Below are 6,000 nucleotides of genomic sequence, written 5' to 3'. Positions count from 1 at the left end.
AGTGAAGTGCAGACGTGGTTGTCTGGCTCACTGCCCCCCAAAATGGACCCAGCTGAGGGGTCCCGTTCTCTGCGCCTGCAAGCTCTGTTTTAGACCATGTTCCTGTCGTCTAATAAACCTTCTGTTTTACTGGCTGGCTGAGAGTCACGTCTGACTGCGGAGTTGGGGTGCAGGACCCTCTGGCTTCCCCAGGAGCCCCGCCTGAGCGGACTCGCTGGGGGAAGCGCACGGAGGGGCAGAGGATGCTGAATGCTCCGAGGTCAGACCCAGGAAGGTGGAAGCTGTGTGAGCTGTGTGTCCTGCAGACAGGCTGCTCACAGAAAGGCGACTGCCCCAGAGTCCTGACTGGCTTCATGGGGAGCAGTTCCAGAGCATTGCCCAGGGACTCCGTGACACCCCAGCTGCCAAGAGATCCCCTGGCAGGTCCCCAAAAGGTTGGGGGGTTGCTGGGATCCACTGGCAGCAGAACAAGCCAGGGAAGCTGCTGCTGCTGCGGGAGACCCAAATCTAGCTCCATCAGGTCGTTTTCCAAGCCTCGCTCCCCACCTGCCCCCAGCACCAAAAGACCAGACGCACCAACGGCCTTTGCAATAATTGGTCAAACTGTTTATCACTTGAGTGATTCCTTCTGGGGAACATCTGCACTGCAGCATCCAGCAACAGTGACAACAGAGAAATAAAAATCTCAACAGGATCGTCAGCATCAGTATTATTCTTTAATAAAAACTTCAGAGACACTTGGCAAAACAGACACCACGGCCCAGCCATGTGCCCCAAGCCCTCCAGGCCGGGACATCACAGCCACAGCCCCCGGACTGGCAGTCACAGCCCTCCAGACTCTCACACGCAAATAGTGAGCCACTTCGCAATCTGTGGTGTTAGCTGGTTTTTTAAAAGCTCCATTGAAATAATATCCCAAAAATATGTAATGCAAAAAAAAATACAATTATGTTATACAAAGATTGAAAAATACCTATTAAAATTATTACATACTATTAAATCCTCTTACAAACAGCAGGAAACGTTTATAAACTTTAGTTATTTATCTTCAACAGCCAGTAAAACTCAGAAATCGTCAGAGAAACAAAGCAAGCTCCCACTCTTTCGCTTGAGGTGGACGCCCTCACTGATCACCCGGACAAGCTAAAATACCATATTTACAATAAACACTTTATACACAGCACAGCAAATCCAACACATTTTCCTTAAATCTCTTTTTTTTTAAATCGTTTTTTAAAAAATGGATTCACTTTGGTAAACAAAACCGCGTTGATATGTGCAGTCCTGGTCAGACAATAATCACCTCTTAGAATCTAATACATTCAATACGAAAAAGACATTTTTGCATCATATTTGGATGAGGTGTGTGAGTTCGCACACACACGCAGAGCTACATATGCACAGCACACACTCCCGCACACACTGTGCGGACCGACACAGACAGTTCTGTACAATGCAAAGATCTATGCTAGTCAGACACCCCCACAAAGTGTCTTTGGATGCAACTGTTGCATTTCCATTTTTCCCCCAAATGTTGAGCTAAAAGCTTAAGACAATCTCTCTTTGCTGGGGGTGAGGAGGTGTAGGGGATGTCAACATCAGATTTCACCCCAGTCTGCCCACCCAGAGCACCTGCAGAGTCAGGTGTGGGGAGGGAAGTGTGTGTGGGGGGGGAATCTTGTCTCTCTGCAATTCAATTGAGGAGACAGACACAAGAATTTTCATAAAGGGGAAAACTCACAGTGTGAAGGGAGGCAGCTGGAAAGAAACCAGCAAGGCAGGGAGGCCCCAGGCCAAGGGAGGGGGGAGACACACCCAGCGCCAGTGCCCCTGGCTGGGGGAGGGGGCAGGGGAAGACATTGCAGCCCCCAGCCCTCCAGACTGGCAGGGGAGGAGACACGCTGTGGCCCAGGCTGGGGGGGGGGGGAAGTGGAGGGGGGTTGCTTTTTATGCTGGTCCAGTTTGTCTGCAGCACTGGTTCGGCGGGTCACTAAGGCATCCAGTGACAGCCCTCTCCTCCCTTCTTCTGGAGCCGCTGCAGAAAGGCCCCCACCGCAGGCCAGCTCCTTCCCTGGCTCCTGGTCCCGTTCCTTACATGCAGCTCAGAGTAACCCCGGGGGGGGGGGGGCGGACGACAGCACCTCCATCCCCTCCCTCTGCCTCTCCCAAGCAGGGGCAAAGAGAGGGCTGCCCAGGGCTCGCCTGCATGTGCGTGGGGCGCTGGTGAATGTGTGGGTGGCCGTGGTCATGGAGAGGGCTGCGTGGGCAGGCGTGAGGGGCGAGTGTGCGATGCTCTGGGTATGTTGGGCTGAGTGGGATGCAGTGTGTGGGTGTCGGGCTGAGGGATATCTGGGCCATGTGGGGCAGTGTTGGGCTGAGTGTGGGATGCAGTTAGGGTGACCAGATGTCCCATTTTATAGGAACAATCCCAATATTCGGGACTTTGTCTTATATACGCACCTGTTACCCCCCCCCCAACCTGGCATGATTTTTCACACTTGCTGTCTGGTCACCCTAAATGCAGTGTGTGTGGATTGGGCTGAGTGTGTGATGCGATGTGTGCAAAGTGGTGTGTTGGGTTGAGTGTGGGATGCAGAGAGGGGTGTCAGGCTGAGTGTGCAATGTGGGCGTGTGATGCAGGATGTGTGTTGATCTGAGTGTGCAATGCAGTGTGTGTGTGTTGGGCAGAGTGTGCAAGGCGGGGTGTGTGTCAGCATTAGTGTGCAATCCTGTGTGTGGGTGTGATCCGGGTGCATGTGTCAGGCTGAGTGTGCAATCTGTCTGTGTGTGATGCAGGGGTGTGTCAGGCTAAGTGTGCAATCTGGGTGTGTGTGCAATCTGTGTGCATGGGCGATGGAGGAGCATGTGTCAGGCAGAGTGTGCAATCCAGGTGTGTGTGCGATGCGGCGCATGTGTCAGGCTGACCGTGCAATCTGGGTGCCTGTGTGATGTGGGGGCATGGGCAATGCAGGTCCACCTGTCAGGCTGATGTGCGAGGCGGGTGCATGGCAGGCGGAGTGTGCAAGGCGAGGGCCTGTGTCAGGCGGAGCGTGCAATCCACCGCTGGTGCCCGCAGGTGCCGGTTGCTCTTGGTCCAGGCCGGCCCCGGCCCCGTCGCCAGGCGGCCCGCGGGGCGCTGGGAGAGGGGAGCCGGCGGCGCTGGGAGAGGGGAGCCGGCGGCCCGCGGGGCGCTGGGAGAGGGGGAGCCGGCGGGGGGAGCCGGCGGCGCTGGGAGAGGGGAGCCGGCGGCCCGCGGGGCGCTGGGAGAGGGGAGCCGGCGGCGCTGGGAGAGGGGAGCCGGCGGCCCGAGGGGCGCTGGGAGAGGGGGAGCCGGCGGGGGGAGCCGGCGGCCCGCGGGGCGCTGGGAGAGGGGAGCCGGCGGCCCGCGGGGAGAGGGGAGCCGGCGGCCCGCGGGGAGAGGGGAGCCGGCGGCGCTGGGAGAGGGGACAGCTGACGGGACAGCGGGCAGTCCTGGCGGGTGTGCGCATTGTCCCCGCGGGCGCGGCCCAGCGGGCAGGTGCAGGCGCGCAGCGCCGGGCACAGCACCCGGCCGTCCAGCCCCTTCAGCAGGTGCGAGCCGAAGACCTCCTGGGGCGCCGTTCTTCCGGCAGAAGACGCAGACCTTGAGCTCGGGCTTGGCGCGGCCGCCGCCGGGGCCCCCCCTGCGCCCCTTCCTCTCCGCGCCCGGCAGCTCGAAGGGGCCCGGCCCCGCCCGCGCAGCCGCCCTGCGAGGCCCCCCCGGCGCCGGCGGGCTGGAAGGGGCGCAGCAGGGCGAAGCGCTGCTCCGGGTGGCGCAGGGCGGCGGCCGGGCCCACCAGCGCGCACAGCCCCAGGTAGTCGGTCCAGAAGTCGAAGGTGGCGGCGTCCCTGCAGCGCCGCTCCAGAGCGTCCATCGCCCTAGCCGGCCCCGCCGCCGTACTCAGCCCGGTCGCGGCTGGGCGCGGAGGCAGCGAAAAGCCGGGCTGGACCCTGCCGGCTCGCAGGAGGCTGCGCCGCGGGGCGAGGGGAGCGGCGCGGCCGGCCCCTGCAGCCAGCGCATCCCCGGGGGAGCGGCCGGGCGCCTCCGAGCCGGACGGATTGGCCGCGCTCCCGGCGCCTCCCCTGGGTGGGACAAATGCGGGCTAGTTCCCCGCAGGGTCGCTGGGGCTCCCAGGGGAGGGAGGGGCAGGCACCAGCTGGGATGGAACCCAGGAGTCCTGGCTCCCGCCCCCTGCTCTAACCACTAGACCCTGCTCCCCATCTGTCACAGAGTCCCTGGGCGATGCTCTGGAACTGCTCCCCATGGAGCCAGGCAGGACTCTGGGGAGTCTCCTCTCTGGGAGCAGCCTGTCTTCAGGACACACAGCTCACACCACTTCCACCTTCCTGGGTCTGACCTCGGAGCATTCAGCATCCTCTGCCCCTCCGTGCGCTTCCCCCAGCGAGTCCGCTCAGACGGGGGTCCTGGGGAAGCCAGAGGGTCCTGCCCCCGAACTCCGCAGTCAGACGTGACTCTCAGCCAGCCAGGAAAACAGAGGTTTATTAGACCACAGGAACATGGTCTAACACAGAGCTTGTAGGTGCAGAGAACAGGACCCTTCAGCTGGGTCCATTTTGGGGGGCAGTGAGCCAGACAACCCCGTCTGCCCTTCACTCCATGTCCCAGCCAGCCCCAAACTGAAAACCCCCTCCAGCCCCTCCTCCTCTGGGCTTTGTCCCTTTCCCGGGCCAGGAGGTCACCGGATTCCTTTGTTCTCCAACCCTTTAGCTCTCACCTTGCAGGGGGGAAGGGCCCAGGCCATCAGTGGCCAGGAAACAGGGTGTCGGCCATTCTCTGTGTCCAGACCCCTGCACACACCTGCCCTCTAGGGCTCTGCAATGATCATACACCCTTACCCCACCCTCTAGATACTTCCCACCACCTAGATACTTAAGAATTGCATAGGGGAAACTGAAAAGGAGTACTTGTGGCACCTTAGAGACTAACCAATTTATTTGAGCATGAGCTTTCGTGAGCTGAATGCATCCGATGAAGTGAGCTGTAGCTCACGAAAGCTCATGCTCAAATAAATTGGTTAGTCTCTAAGGTGCCACAAGTCCTCCTTTTCTTTTTGCGAATACAGACTAACACGGCTGTTCCTCTGAAACCTGTCATAGGGGAAACTGAGGCACCCCCACACTATTCAGAGGAGACATTAAGAACAGTCCCACTTCATCACACCATCCAGAGCTGGGGAGAGAACCCAGGAGTCCTGGCTCCCGCCCCTGCTCTAACCACTAGACCCCACTCCCTTCCCCGAGCCAGGATAAAACCCAGGAGTCCTGGCTCCCAGCCCCATCCCCCCCCCTTTAACCCATTAGATCCCTGCTCCTCTCCCACAGCTGAGGTAGAACCCACCCCTCTGCTGTAACCCTGGCCCCACTCCTGTCCCAGCGAGGCTGGAGATGTTATTTCGGATGTGCCAGTGAGGGGCTCCAGGCCAGGCACAATCTGATGTCCTGGCTGCCCTGCCCCAAGGGGATGTACGTGCGTGGGCAGCCCCAGAGGAAGGCGCTGCCCTAGCTTTCGTCTCAACCCTCTTCTGAAAGAGGAGCAGCTCTGTGCCTCCCTGGTCCCTGCTCTGGTCACTGGGTTCCAGTGACACTCGGGGACAGATCCTGGGACTCCCACTCTGCTTGGGGGTAAGTCACATACAACCCAGCTCCCTCCCCGACCCCAGCAAGCCCCTCGGAGGAGGAGGGGGAGAGGGTGTTTATAACAGATCCGTACAGCAGCCAAATCCTGGAGTGGATCAGAGCTGCCGGGAAATTCCACCTGAGCCAAACTCCAGCCCAGCAGCTGCAGCCCGGGGGAAACACCCCTTGTTTGCTGCAGGGCCACAGCCCAGGGAGGGAGAATCCAGGACGAGATTCTTTGCCCCTCCATGGGGCAGGCCAGACCAGAACGGCCCAGATCAGCTTCGGCCGGGGGCAGATCCTGGGGTAAAGAATCAGGTCACAAGTACAAATGTGGGACGCCTT

This window comes from Caretta caretta, chromosome 4, assembly GCF_965140235.1.
Source record: "Caretta caretta isolate rCarCar2 chromosome 4, rCarCar1.hap1, whole genome shotgun sequence".
Lineage (NCBI taxonomy): Eukaryota > Metazoa > Chordata > Testudines > Cheloniidae > Caretta > Caretta caretta.
Note: the sequence above shows the minus strand (reverse complement) of the source record.